Consider the following 14,603-nt stretch of genomic DNA (forward strand, 5'->3'; position numbering starts at 1 on the left):
TGCATAAACCTCTTATATGTGTGACACATAAAAACAAAAAAACAAAAACCAAAACACCAAGTTGCTGGTTAGTACTACGTCCATGTAGGGAGACGCACACACACACACACAGAGTGGGAGAGGGCGTTACAGTCATCGAGTCGTGCTGAGTGCCGCCTCTCTCTCTCTCTCTCTCTCTCTCTCTCTCTCTCTCTCTCTCTGTGCGTCTCTCAGTCTGCCGGCTGCTGTCGCTCTGCGCACACGGTCGCCACTACCACTGAACGTTTCCCGCGGAGGCTGAACGAAATGAACTGACCTTTTTTCTTTCTCTCTCTGTCTTTTTTCCCCCCCTGTCTTCTTTTACGGCCTGGATGGATACACTCTGTTTTGGGAGAGCTGACAGCAGGGGTCCGGGAACCTGTAGGTGAGTACGGCGCCGAGCCTTCGCCGAGCTCCCTCTCACGCTCTCCTCCTCCTTCACTCGTTCCTTTACGCGGCGAGGGAAGTAAGAGTGAGACTGTCACCTGCTCCTCAACGCTAGAATCCGGCTCCTTCGGTCGTAGGGAGGAAGAGCTCAGGTGTTAGATACATAACATGCGTTTTTTAGACTTGTTAGCCACCTACATTGTACTTTGTTGTGCGCGTACCGCTTGGATAATTACACACACACACACACACACACACACACACACACACACACACACACATCATAATTACACCGTGAGTTAATTTCATCTACAGAAATGGTTAAATAATACACATTATGTTTCATTAAATTTTGCCTTCAACTTAGACAGAACAGGAATATTGCAATTACACCATAGCACACAAAATACACCATAAACTAAAGACCTGACGTTTTATATACTTTCTATCTATCTATCTATCTATCTATCTATCTATTTATCTATATCTATCTATATCTATCTATCTATCATCTACCTATCTATCTGTTTATCTGTCTATCTATCTGTCTCTCTATCTATCTATGATCTACCTATCTAACTACCTATCTATCTCTCTATCCATCTATCCATCTATCTATCTATCATCTATCTATCGATCTCTCTATCTCTCTATCCATCTATCTATCTCTCCATCTATCTATCTATCATCTATCTATCCAGTCCCTGTTAGGATTATTCCTGGCAGTTGGATCTTTAGGTCACTGTGTCAGCTTATTCACATCCCATAACGCTCAGCAACGCATTGCTCCAGTGTTTATGATCCGGATTAAACACTCCACGGTACGGGAACATAATGCTCTTACTGCACATAATGAACTGGCGGAGGAGTTTTAAGACATCAAAGAAAAGAAACTGAAGTCAGAACAGGCCGTACATAAACGTCTCCTCTGCTCTTTCCCCCGACTTTGAACTCAGCTTGTTTTCTACATCTGACATCACTTCCACTCCTCGCCCGGCAGGCTGCTTTTCGCTCCCATTAACTTGTTGCAAAACAGAGTCAAATTGCATTAGCAGAAGGGAAGCGGGCTGAGCTCGCAGCGTTGTAGTTACAGTGCAGCGGGCACTGGCGTGTCTTTCCGCAGACAATTACTAAATCATGAGACTGAACAATTAAATCAGCCGCTTGTGTGACCGAACCTCTCCTGTGTGACCGAACCAGAAAAGTGGTTCTCTCAGACAGGATGTGGAGCAGAGCCGGCTTCGGTGCCGTGCAGAACTCCTTTAGTTCATGGTGAAGCAGGCTGGAAGAGTTCTACGCTGAGACTGAGAACTTTAAAAGAGACTTCTTGCGGCGATAGGGTTGCAGCGCGTGTGCGTCTAGTTGAAATGATGGCTTGTAGCCGTTCTACAAAGCAGACCTGAGATCTTTACCTCTGCCGGTGGCCAGATGGTGCATCTTTGCCCGATGGTGATTCAGATTTTTCTTGCCATAGCAGTTGTGCCATGATCACTTGCTGGCAGAAGAGTCAGATGAAGGCTCCTAATTTTGCTGCTTAACGGTGCTTCGTTCATTCGTTGTTTTTTTTTTCCCCGTTGGAAACACATAATAAAAAAAAAAACATAAGCGTAAAAGCACGGAGGCTGCAAGTTTGCAAGCTGATGAAGTGTTCAGCTGAGTATTATGTACTGCAGTTTTGTATGACAGCGTGAAATTCACTGCGCTGTGGGCCTGCGCTAGCGCTCTGGATTAAAACGTGGATGCGAGAGACGAGTTTAGAAAGTGATATGTTGTTGAAGTATTGTTTCCTGGTAAGAGTCTTCCGTCTCTAAATATGAATGTCATGAAGGAACAGAGAGAGACGGCAGGGAAATGAAGACATACTACTTTAAGGAGGATGAATGAAATTCGACCAAAGCAGATTATAGATTCATGTTTACTGTGATGGATAATCTCGTACTATGGATGTTGATTTTCATGCTGTGCGAGAGTGAATGTTCGCCAAAGGTTCCCTCCGCATACAAGGCTTGAGAACAGCAGTGAGATTTTATTCTGATAAAACAACAAAAGCGCTCTTCTTTTAACACATATATTACACAAACGAGTATATATATATGCACTACATGATTGTGAGGGGGTTGAGCATATGAGCCACCCCAGGCTCATATGCTCAGGGAGAGAGGCGGCGAGACAGAGGTCTCCAGGAAAGCATCGTTCTTCATTGAGCTGCAGGGAAATGTTTCAACCTTAATGGTCTTTTTAGTAAAGCGTCGGCACAATGGATCCTCTGTTGCTCCTACAGAATCCCTGCTCTCAGCTCCAACAGCTATAATATTAAAATCAGTAGAATCTCCGTTTCTTCTCGCCCCACTGTCTTCACTGTTTTCTCTCTTTCAACCCACTGTGAAGATGGTCAAGTCTGTTTGTCCTCCTCTGCTTTCACCCGCCCCTCCAGTGATTACAATTTTCGGCTTCAACTGGCATATAAAATAGAATCTGTTAAATGACAAAAACTGAAAAACTGAAAATAACGTATGATCGAATGATTAATAAATGCATAATTTGCCGCCATCGCTGACTCTCTTCCTCTCTCGTATGTTTTATATCGTTGCATTATTTAATACATCAAAAGTAAACTGTCCTCTCATCTTCCTCAACCCCCCACTTCCTCCATCTCCTGCACCGAAACTGTTTCCGACCTCACGTGAAAGATAATCTGTACAGTTTTAGCTCCGACCTTCAAGTCAGAAGGATGACTGTGGTTAGCTAATAGCCTCAGCTTTACTTCCTTTGCCTTCCTTTACCACTCCCCAACCAACCATACACACAGACACACACAGACACACGCATGCCACCTCATCCTGCTGCCCCGCTAACCCAGATGGATCTTTCTCCTCCCTCCGTGTTCACCATCTTCCTCAGAAGTCAGACAGTAGTGTGACCTTTAAAAGAATGTGTCCACCCTTGGGTGAAGACATTCTTCGATGCTGAACTGTGTACGGACCAAACCAGACTTTTAAGAAACAACTCATCCTTTTTCCTATTGTTTTAAATAATTAACAGTAGTAGATTTAGTGTGGTCTATTTCTTTGGGACACCTGGCTCTGGGGATGTCAGTGCTGGTCTGTCCGCCACTTTAGTCCAGACTGAAATATCTAAAAAACAATTAGATGAATTGCCATTGAATTTGCTTTATCTGTGGTGCCCAGAGGATGAAGTCTAAAGACGGTGGTGAGCTCGTGACTTTTCTTCTAGCACCACCAGCAGGTCAAACCTCTCACTTATCCTGTGAAAAATCTGTAATTTAATCGCTGGATTAGGAAAAATTGGATCAGGAAAAGAGAATCGAGGACAGGAGATGAGATAACAAGAGAAGAGAAAAGGACAACTGGGAAGAGAAGGGAAGACAAGAGAGACCGAATTTTTATAGAACATTCGAGAGAAGACCTGAGAGTAAAACGGGGGAGGGGGAGGGAGATGAAGAGGATGAGAAGAAAGGAGGGCAGTAGGAGACAGGCTAGAGATGAGAGAGGGGTGATGGTTGGAGGGGAGAGGACTAGAGGATAAAAAAAGAGCTTTAGAGGAGAGTGATGTGAAAGAGGGAGCAGTGATGGTGTAATTGCTCTCCAGAGGAGTTCTGATAAGCAGCACTTAAGAGCCTATATGGTTAAGTAATCACTGTGATTAAGGGCCAGAACGGCTACAGTGGCCGAGAGCGACGCTAACAGCTAGCCTGACTGAGGATGGAGGATCGACACCCTCTGCACTACATTATCGCACTAACGCCGATGTCGTGGGAAGATCACATGAAATGTTGTGAGCGAGTTTGACGTCATCTGCCCCGCGTCAAATTCCATGTTGGGAATTCCACCAGGTGGCTTTAAGGACTGATGGACCGACAGGGATTTTGTGGCTTTTCTGAACCGTTTGACTTCATCTCTGTGATGCATAGGGTCCTAGGTGGCGGTTGGCAGCGGTGTCGTATCTTTGTTTTTGTAAATGAAGGAAAGCTGTTTCTCTAGCCGTTAAATCTCGTTCATCTGAACAGTGAACCGTCAGTAAAATCACAAAACTTTCCTGTCATTTCGGTTCACGCTTCATACGAGATACATTTTATATTTACATATCAAGTGGCTTTTTTATGTATCATCACAAGAATTATCATTTTTTGTGCAGCGATTCAGGGCACATTGCAATTTTTACACGAGATTTATTCTCCCAAACACGATCGTCTGCTAGCAGCGATGGGCTGTTTCTGTTGTTCCACTCGATGTCTCTGGTTTCTTTCTCTGTGTCTTTAGCTTCACTCTCGCCTCCCGTTCACACACACACAGCCATGACGGTGCAGTGACCTTTGCGGCTCCACTCCACTCCGCAAAGAGTGTACGGTGAAACTGATCACAGGGGTCAACGGCCCCCTATCGGTCTACAAAGTGACTTTAATAAGCTATCGGAGCGTGAGAAAGAAAAACAACGTGTGTAAACTGGCTGCTCATGAAACTAACTACTTGATTGTCTCCCAGCGGCAACATCAGAAAATGCCCGCACAGAAAAGTGCTGCACATTCAAATTACTCACTCGGCGCTTAACGCGCACGACATCATGGGAGGCAAGGGACAACCTGCTAACTTTGAATCCATATGTGTGACTGGAGCATCAGATTTCCGTCACTTTAAGCCTTCAGGCCGCAGGAGTTGGAGCCGGCTGCCTTTAGTGAATTCAGTTTAAAGCTGCAGTAAGCTGTTAGTGACCACAAAGGGGCAGAAAGTACTCCATATAAGACAATATAAGACTGGCTTATGATGCTGTTAAAGTGTTAGCGAACAATAGAGTACTTATACAGCCAGCAGAGACAGAGCAGTTGTGTTTTTGACTACCTGATAAGCAAATGTCCAAAATTCACTCGCCGATTAGCTCTGTTTGGTCTCCACCAACACAAACAAACAAAAATCTGTCTTTAGCTGTTCAACACTTGCTGACGGTTTCTTACGATACGGCTGATGGTAGCCACGAGACTCAGCCGTACAGTCCATGTGCAGCTAAAGTACAAAACCAAAGAACTAAAAGAAGCTACAGAGCCTCCATATATGCTAATTATTGAAGCTTTAATTCCTGAAAAGTTGACATTTGGGAGATGCATGGTTTTCGCTTCATAGAACTTAGCTGGCACTTTACCCTGACACCTACATGAAGGTTATTATTATGTTTATAACACAAGGAAAAAATCTAAAAACCAAATAATGGTACAATAAGACACAACAAACTCAGTGTTCAAGCTACTGTAACTGTGCAGTAATGAATGTTAAAATGTTAGCATTGAGGGCTAGACTAATAAATCTACCAGGGAAGTTATCAAGGCTTAATTGGCAAGTTCACCGACAGGCCACTATACCTCAAACCAAACACACACACTCACACACACACACGGTGAGGTGACGGATGGACCAATGGGATCGTTTTCGTCCAGGTCCGCGTGAGAAACGTCAGCCTGCCGGCTCACGGCTCGCCTGATTGGATAATTGTTCCGGAGATGCCGAGAGGCATCACGACTCTGATTTTTCTCAGTGAGACTCGTGAGCCAGTGAAGGCGAGAGTGGTTTGAGCCGCACCCACTGGTCCAGCCGTCCCCGTACACCCACCTGCACACGCGCGCATCCAGAACAGTCGGTGCTAAGTGTGGATACCTCTTTAGTTGGAGGTCTCTGAGCAGAGTGGTGTTTTCGTGCCAGTGCGTTTCATTGTGGGCGACTCTGATTTTGTTTTCCCAGAATGAGAGCTCATTTCCATCGGCCGCTACGCCGCCTGCCAGCCTCTGCTTTGTTTGTTTGCACGGTGATAAGATAATTATTTCTTTGCCTGGAAATCAGCTTCAGTGCATTAGAAATACCAGCTAACTGTGAACTTTCTTGTTTCCCCCTGAAACCTTACAGACATTAATGTGACATTTTGCTGCTCCATCACCTCATTACCTGACTGTGATGATTTAGAGGCAGCTAATTCTTGCTAATTCTTTCCCCTTCATGACTCGAGGGGTGAGGAATAAAGAAGTCTTTAATTAGCATCAGTAGATCATTAGATTTTGAGGTCAGAAACTACAACTAATGACGGCGAGGAACAAGCTGTGAGTCAGCGTCAGGGAAGTTCACCATTTCAGAAATCAATGCTTATTGAAGTTACTGAATTCTTATGTTTTTAGCTCACTTATTCCAACAAACTGGTGTAATTCTTTGTTGTTCTGATTGGTACTCTCCTTTTCACTGAGAACTAATTAGTTGGGAATCTAATCTCTTCTAATCGTGAAATTTGACTCCTATTTTCCTGTGACGTCACAAGTCAAATCAAACTTTGCATAAATGACGGAGCTGAAGCGTGTTTTCCTGCTGGGCGCTTTTAGTTGCCCAGACGAGATCAGGCTTCAGTGTGGGCCTTGGCCCTCTGCGCTAAGCGGTGCCGGGCGTAATCTTTCACTTGTGCGTTCACTGGGAAGTAGAAGAAGAAAAGCCAAGAAACTAGAAGACTGAGTCTTAGTGAAACCAGTCAGCGGATATAAAAGACGAGTGTTTTCACTACTGAAAAAAATAACATGAGCAGGTTCCATGAAGCTATGTCATTACTTATGTGACATGATGTATTTCCTGTTAAAGCGGGACAGTGAGGGATCCATTTTAAGTGTTGAAAAATTTGTCATGACTGCTGTTTGTGCTCTTTAGATACATCCACTTTGTTATTTCCTTTTTAATACAATCCTGTTATTCAGAATTGTTTAACAGAGTCCAAATTTTATTCATGTTCATAATTCATTGTTTATGGCATTGTGGTGTCTTTAATTAAATACTCCGTGTTGTTGGAACCGCAAAGTTAGAAGGTGTTTTCAGATTGACCATGAGGTGAATTTTACTCGTGGCGAAGTTGCTTACAAAGTCAGAGGGAAATCAAATTGAGTTGAGGTACGAACGCTGCCACTTTTTTATTCAGAAATTGAAATTCTTTCCCTTGTCCACACTAAAACGAACAGCCAGTGTTTTAAGATACTGCTGTGTCGCCAGCTTAGGCCACATTCAGACAGACAGTTGCCCTGCATGAGAAAATGCAGCCCGCTCATTCATTTGAGTGGGGCCAGTCCGTCGACACAGCAGGGGTACCAACACAGAGGGGTCTGGCAAAAACAATGCAGGTCTGTCCGGCAAAAAAGGTCGAACCAGGCTCGATTTTTGCTGCAAGGCAGCATCACCGGCCAGGGGCTGCATTGGCCAATCACGTATGTGTAAGCAAACATTCCTTGTAGATTACTTTGTAACCTTAACAGAGTATTTGAAATATTTGCAGCCCTGATAACTTTCCAGAGTCGTAAACCCTGTCTGTGACTATTACAAAGTGTTGTGCGGTCTTGTGGTGTCTGGACCTTCTTGGATGTTTTCGGTCTGAATCCCTGCTCACAATCTGCTACCGGACTTTTCGTAACACAGTGTGAAGTAGATTTTGGTTTGTTGGTGCGTTTCTTAAAATGGAAAAAGGAATCGTGGTGTCAACAAACACCGAGGGCCTCGGTGGAACATTGCAGTGTGAGCCTCTGTAATGTTGTGCAATGGAGCACATGTCTGGGTGTCGATGGAACGATACAGGTGATGTCCTGCAGACCGGGAGGGAGATTTAAACAAAAGAGAGCAGATGAAAGAAAGAGAGATGGGGATACAGAGATCAGAAGTGTGTATTAGACGGTCTCTCTTCCTGCATGTGTGTGTGTGTGTGTTTGTGTGTGTGTGTATTTGTGAAACTGCTGACAGTCTGACGCCGCGTCTAAATGCACCCAGCGTGATGAGGTCACTCCTGTCTGTCTGTAAACACTATTAGGCCTGTTAGACCCCCCCCCCAACACACACACACACACACACACACACACGTCTCCAGTGCGGAGACAGCAGCACCTGTGACCAGCATTAGACCAGTTTCAGATGGTCGATAACCATCTCGCCCTCTCTGTTTGTCTTTCTTCATTCTTTCCCATTAAACATCTATCTCTATCCACTTCTCTCTTTCATTTTCTATCCCTTCTTTTCCCCTCTCACTTGATTTTTCTCAGGATCAGTGACTTTCTCCTTTAAGTTTATTCTCTATTTTCTTCTCCGTCAGATTTTTTCTCCCGTTCTCTCCTACATTATTCTTTTTCCAACTCTTTCTCTCTCATTTTCAGCCTCTTTCCTTTCTTCTCCCTCTCTTTTTCCCTATCCATTTGGCTCCCCCCTTTTCCATCCCTCACATTTTCTCTCTACTTCTTTCCACTCCTCTTATCTCTCTCATTTCCAATGTGCTAAAAAGCCTTGGAGTTTACTTTTGAGTTTTTGCAGAATATGTCCACTGGTTGCTGTACTTGTGTTTCTGTTTGGTTATAACCTGGTTGGTCCAAACTGTCTGAGGGCTGGTGCAGGTCTTGTACTGTTAGAGCTGGCATAAAGGTTCAGATGGACTTGACAGTCTTTCCATTTTCAGTCTTGTTCTCTTACCTTTCTTTTTCTCTATTTCTTCTCTCCTGCTCCTTTTGAATCCAAAAGCAGCAGAGGTGGAGGCAGGTTCCACTTTTTTGCTGGTGTTCTCTGCATCAGCAGCTCACTGGATACACTTCAGAATACTTCCACACACTGCTTCTCAGATGCTTCGGTGTCGTGATTATCCGACCAGCCTGCGAATGTCTTCCTTCCGTTTATTGGCTTAGTTTGCTGATAGGTCACCAGGACATGCAGTAGGTCAGGCTGATCACGAATTTTAAGAGCGACCTCTGCCGGACCACAAGGCAGACTACTTCAAACAGTTTATTGTGCTCATAGACTGTAAATTTTGAGTTCAAACAGGTCATTACCATTTGAATATTTCATTTTTTCCCCACAGTTGAACAAATGTTAGAATTTCAAAATAAAAAGAGATGATTGCGCGTATCTGCTGGAAGACAGCTGTTCTTTCTCTTCTCAGTATGGAGGCGTAGAAATGTGGGCAGAAAGGTTTCAGTACAAAATGAGATTAGTGATCATAAAAAACGGATGCTGACATGAGAACAAAGGGTTTTATTATTTAAACTACTGCTTTAATTTACCATCTAACTACTGTTTAACTACTACAGTTTAGGTGATACAATCGGGATGATTAATCAAAGATATATACAATATACTGTACACACAAACACACATATACTATATACTGTATGTGGATGAATGTAAGTCCAATGACAATTTTAACTGTACTTCTAGCCATGTTTTGTGTCTCAACCAACCTGAAAAATGATAAAGCCTAAAAAAAACATGTGGCTCTTTCGCTGCTAAATGCACCAGTCAGCTGCTACCTTTGTCTGTCTGCCTGCAGGTAGTGTGCAGTAGGTTTACCTGAGCTTGTCTGGCGAAAAACAGCAAACTGCTCTGGCTGGAAATGAGGTTGATGAGAGCAGTGAGAGAAAACCAGAGTACTCACATCTGGGGCCGGAAAACTAAAATGAGTTGAGAGTTACAGGCTGGAGCTGGAGGAGTTACAGGGTTGAACTATAACGTGGGTTTGTCACTGCACGTGATTACTCTCCCGTTACACGTAGCCGTTTGATCCATTATTAATATAAAGATTAGCAACACTTTAAAAATCAATATATTAACCCTCAAGTGTGTAGTTCAAGGATGTAAAACAAAAACAGATTAATACAACAGGAGGAAAGCGTATTGGTAATAGTAATGGAGTGATTTAAGTTGTCAATTCTATTTTGATGCTATTTCTACATCATATTGTGCAATATATAAAAAAAACATGGAAAATGAACAAAAGAGAAAACTAGTGGAGAGAAATTCAAAGCAAATATTTTCTGTTTTGTGTACATAGGATTGTTTCTGTTACATGTCACTGTCTTGCTCTTTAGCCAGTTACTCTTTCTCAAAAGAAACGAATACAAGTAAACACTGAGGTAAATACTGAAATCTGATCCAGAGGAGCACTGTAGCTGCTGTAAGCAAAAATAAAATATCCTTTAAAGGAATCTGCATCCAGACCTATTGTACTTTCTCCTGCAGTGTTTTGTTGTTGTTTGACCCAAAGGATAATTTCTCAGAAGTGAAGTAAAGAGGGCTTGTTTTGCTTACTCCATAAGGTGTAACAGATTTAAAGGACCCAAGAGCCGTAACACTCTCTCAACATACACTTTAAATAGTCTTTCGGTGGCCAGTGGTGATGATGGACATTTGGAGGGGTAGTGACACAAGTAAAATTTATTGTGTTATTACTTATCTAATACTGAAAACGAATGGATTACTTGTGATCATTAGACCCTTTAAAAGCAAACAGCTCGCACACTGCAGGGCTCCAACTTTCACCTATTTATTGCACCAAAATCCCAGTGAAGTGGCTGGAACGTCACGAATGTTTATTATGTCCTTGGACTGCCAGACTGCCTGCAAGGATAACATAGTTTTATGGTTTCAGTTATGCTGCCACGCATTGTATCGGAATTATTTTTATGACAGGGTGGTCTTTTTGAAGATTACTAAAAAAGCCAGGAGTTGAACCTATTAATACACATATTGCATGTTGATTCATGTACAGTTGGTGTGTAGTACAGTAGTCAGATTAACCAGGTTATAAAGCAGGACCCACCTTGAAGTTATAACCCTTAAACGTTTCATGTGGCGGAGTTTGCCGTGCTTGTGCTGGCTTCAGATTGCCTTCCTAAGAATGAGGGATTTACAGGGATAGCAGACATACAGCACATGTAATCTGGCGTAATTTTATCTCACTGATTACAGCCTCACTGTTTACTGTTTGCTGCTGCTGCTTCCTCACATTAAATGAGGTGTGGATTGTACTGTTAAACAGCCACAGGAAACAGAATGTATTTGTCCTTGCGGTTGGCATTGACTGTGAGCATTCACCAGAATTGTGTCTACGAAACAAGACGGCAACGATTTATGGCATTTTCTGTGACCAGATAATGTTTAATTTTCGCAAGTTAGTAATGGATCCAGGGGAGCACCCTCAGTGAGGTGTTAGATAAAGAGTGTCAGACATCACCCACAGCTTCTAGCACAGCAGCGGGTGGTGAAAGGTTAAATGGCATCAGGGAAAAGGTGATGATAATGAAAAATCGCTTGCTGTCCCTTTGGTTGTTATTCCTCCAAAATAGCAGGATTTCCACTTTAAAACATCATCCATGTTCTGCACTAATGTCTCACCAAGTCAGTTTTAATTAGCTGTAACTTATTTTCCAAGATGGCAGCGGGCAGATTTGTGAGCTGCTCATGATTTAACCCTGCCGCTCTGAGCCTGACTGACCGCCAACTATTGCCTTAGCCAAGCTGACAAGAGAAGCCAGTTTGATTTAAATGAAATAAAAAATATACTAACTCGTACTCCGAAGACCTTTCTGTTCTGCAGAGAAGAGAGTTTGAGTTTTCCTCTTTTTGGTGCAAGTTTTCTTTTTCTTGCCTAAAATTATGTTAGTGTCCTTGATCCTTTGACCGACTGCATAAACAAGTTGTAAATAACGGGCATTATATTTTATTTGCTAGTTGTATCATGTTTGGAATATATTACATTATGATAGCACACAAGACAAATGCATGTACGTTTATAGCAAGTAACATGAGTCCATAATTATGATTTCAGTTCTGTTTGTAAAACATTATTAACCTAAATTTTATTTCTTTTATATCCTATACTTTTCTGAGAGTATATTAAAGATCGTTTTAATTATCCAACAGTGTTAATACTACAGTTAGATTTTGTTTGGTTGTCATCACAGCTGTTCTCTCTTTTGAACCTATATCTCATGTTTCTTTTCTATATTTGGGCACATTATGTTGATTGCTTGCACCTGTGTAACAGTGTTTACAAGTTCAATGAATTTAATGAATTTAAATGTCCTGGTAGAGTTAACCTGACAGTTTGGTCTGCTCACTCAGTATTATTTGGTTTACAGTTTTGCATCTGAGCTTTGAGTGTCTGAAGGGGTCATATTGGACTCATATTGGAATTGGTTTTTGATACAGCTGATCCTTTAAAAGGTATTTATATTATATCACTACTCGGAAACAATATCATAAATGTAAATGGATGGGTAATTGATATGATGCAAGTTACTTGGATTCTCTATGCTTCTCATCTACATTAATGATGTGGTCACTGCATCTTCATTTCTGTTTCTGTTTCTTTTTGCCGACGATACTAGCTTGTGTCTTTCAGATGAACATTTTTCACACTTAGGCTATTTCTGAGACAAACTTTTAATTTCCAGATGGTTTCACTTCAACAAACTTTCTTTTAATGGCAATCTAATTTGACCATATTACTGGAAGGAACAAAAGTTATTCTAAATCCAATTCTTGCCTTTTCATTGAAAAATAACTCCGTCCCTCAGGTGACATTTAAAAGAGTTGATGGGGTTTTTACTTGATAAAAAAATCGAGTTGTAAAAACCTGTTATTCAATCAGTTTGCAGCATTATAACAGAATCAATTGGTATTGTCAATAAAATCAAAGGTTTGGTTCACTGCAAAGGTTTTAACTCTTGATTACACACACTGCAGTATTGTTTGGACTGCCACTGTTCCACCAACTGCATTACGTTCCTTTCTTCACAAACCGATTTACCAGACTTTCTACATTTAGCAGTCAGACCACATAGCCTCATTTATCTGTGATTTAAAAGTTCTATTTCCAGAATATATATATATCTAAAATGTATTTTTATCTACAACTGTGTGTATCAGGCAGTGGTTTACTTGATCTATATTAAATATTTGTTACCCACTTGAACTGGAGATCAGAGAAGAAAACATTTTTTAAAACTGAGACCCGCTGTGCCCACAAGTCACTCAACAAGACAAACCAGAAGAGAATTGACCAATCAGATGAGAAGAGACAAAACAGGAAGTGACACAGGAAGCAGGCACATCCTGGTAAACAGGCTGGTGCTGCCAAACACTCACACACACACACGTTTGTGGAGCTATTCTTATCGGGACATTGCACTGACTTCCATTCATTGCGGACAGCCTAACCCAAACCCTAACCTTGTCCATAACCAATTCATGCGTAACCCTTGCCTTAACCGTACCTCAATTCATACCATTCCCATAACCTCAACCAGGACCTCAGAAATGACATTTTGTCATGAGGACTACTGGTCCTGACAAGGTCAGTGCTCATACTGGAGAAAGTCCCAAAGAGGTAACAAAAATGCATACACACACGTACACACGTACACAGAGGCACTGGGTGAACCACACCCAAAATAAAGGGGTGAATAAAGAATGTGAAACAGAAGGCTGAAGATAAAGCCAAAGTTTTCCGAAGATTAACGGCTAAAACGAATATTTAAATACAAAAGCCTGAACCAAACCAGATCAAAAATGATCATTTATGACAATCATACAAAAAAGTATGATACAACACAAAGATAACTCAACCCATCAAGTGGGACTAATGTTGGAAGTGATGTGACATTTTTTATGCTCTCACACATTCCTAATTTAAATGAGGCATTAAGCTCAATTTAAAGTTTCATGTATAACAGTGTAAACACAGGATGAACAGGAAGGTATGTTGACGTGAATGCATCACTTTAATCGTAAAATATAAAAAAGAAGAGAGATAAAAGAGGTCAAGTGATCTCATAAAGTGCTGAAACAATAGTTTTATTGAGTCATTCAGGTTTTAACGTTATTTCCGTATAACCACAATGTCACAAAAGTGGGTTCATCTGTGTGTGTATATTAGTGCGCTCTGTGTGTCTGTGGATTGTGTGTGTGTGTGTGTGTGTGTGTGCATGCATATTGCTGGGTGGCCATTCTATTTAAATCCTTCCCGTCAAAACATATAGTTTCACACATTCACATACTCATCTACACATGCCCACACATACCCTCGACTCAACAGAAATTCAATCATATGCGTACTCCCACCCTGTTCCTCTGAGGCACACACACACACACACACACACACACACACACACACACACACACACACACACACACAAACATCCACACACACAAACATCCACACACACAAACATACACAAACACAGCACCGGTGGGATTAGTCTGGCAGGCTGTGCCTCAGAAATGAGTGGTTTTCTGCAGCCCGTCATTAAAACTGCTGACACCTCCACATCCAAACCTCCACTGGAATATCATTTGACTGAGGTGCAGGGAGAAGCTGAGGACTCAATGTACAAACCGCTGTGTCTCGCTGGCACG

General features: G+C 42.1%; 1 protein-coding gene across 1 annotated transcript in view; it reads left to right on the forward strand.

Moving 5' to 3' along the window:
* Window positions 1-232: 232 nt before the first annotated feature.
* gpr4 (G protein-coupled receptor 4) overlaps window positions 233-14,603 on the forward strand; it is a 43,294-nt gene continuing 28,923 nt past the window's right edge. The window contains exon 1 of the mRNA XM_040131569.1: window positions 233-403. The gene's annotated coding sequence lies outside the window, so the exon portion shown is untranslated. The remainder of the gene's footprint in view (window positions 404-14,603) is intronic.

Source organism: Xiphias gladius, chromosome 7 (assembly GCF_016859285.1).
Source record: "Xiphias gladius isolate SHS-SW01 ecotype Sanya breed wild chromosome 7, ASM1685928v1, whole genome shotgun sequence".
NCBI lineage: Eukaryota > Metazoa > Chordata > Actinopteri > Istiophoriformes > Xiphiidae > Xiphias > Xiphias gladius.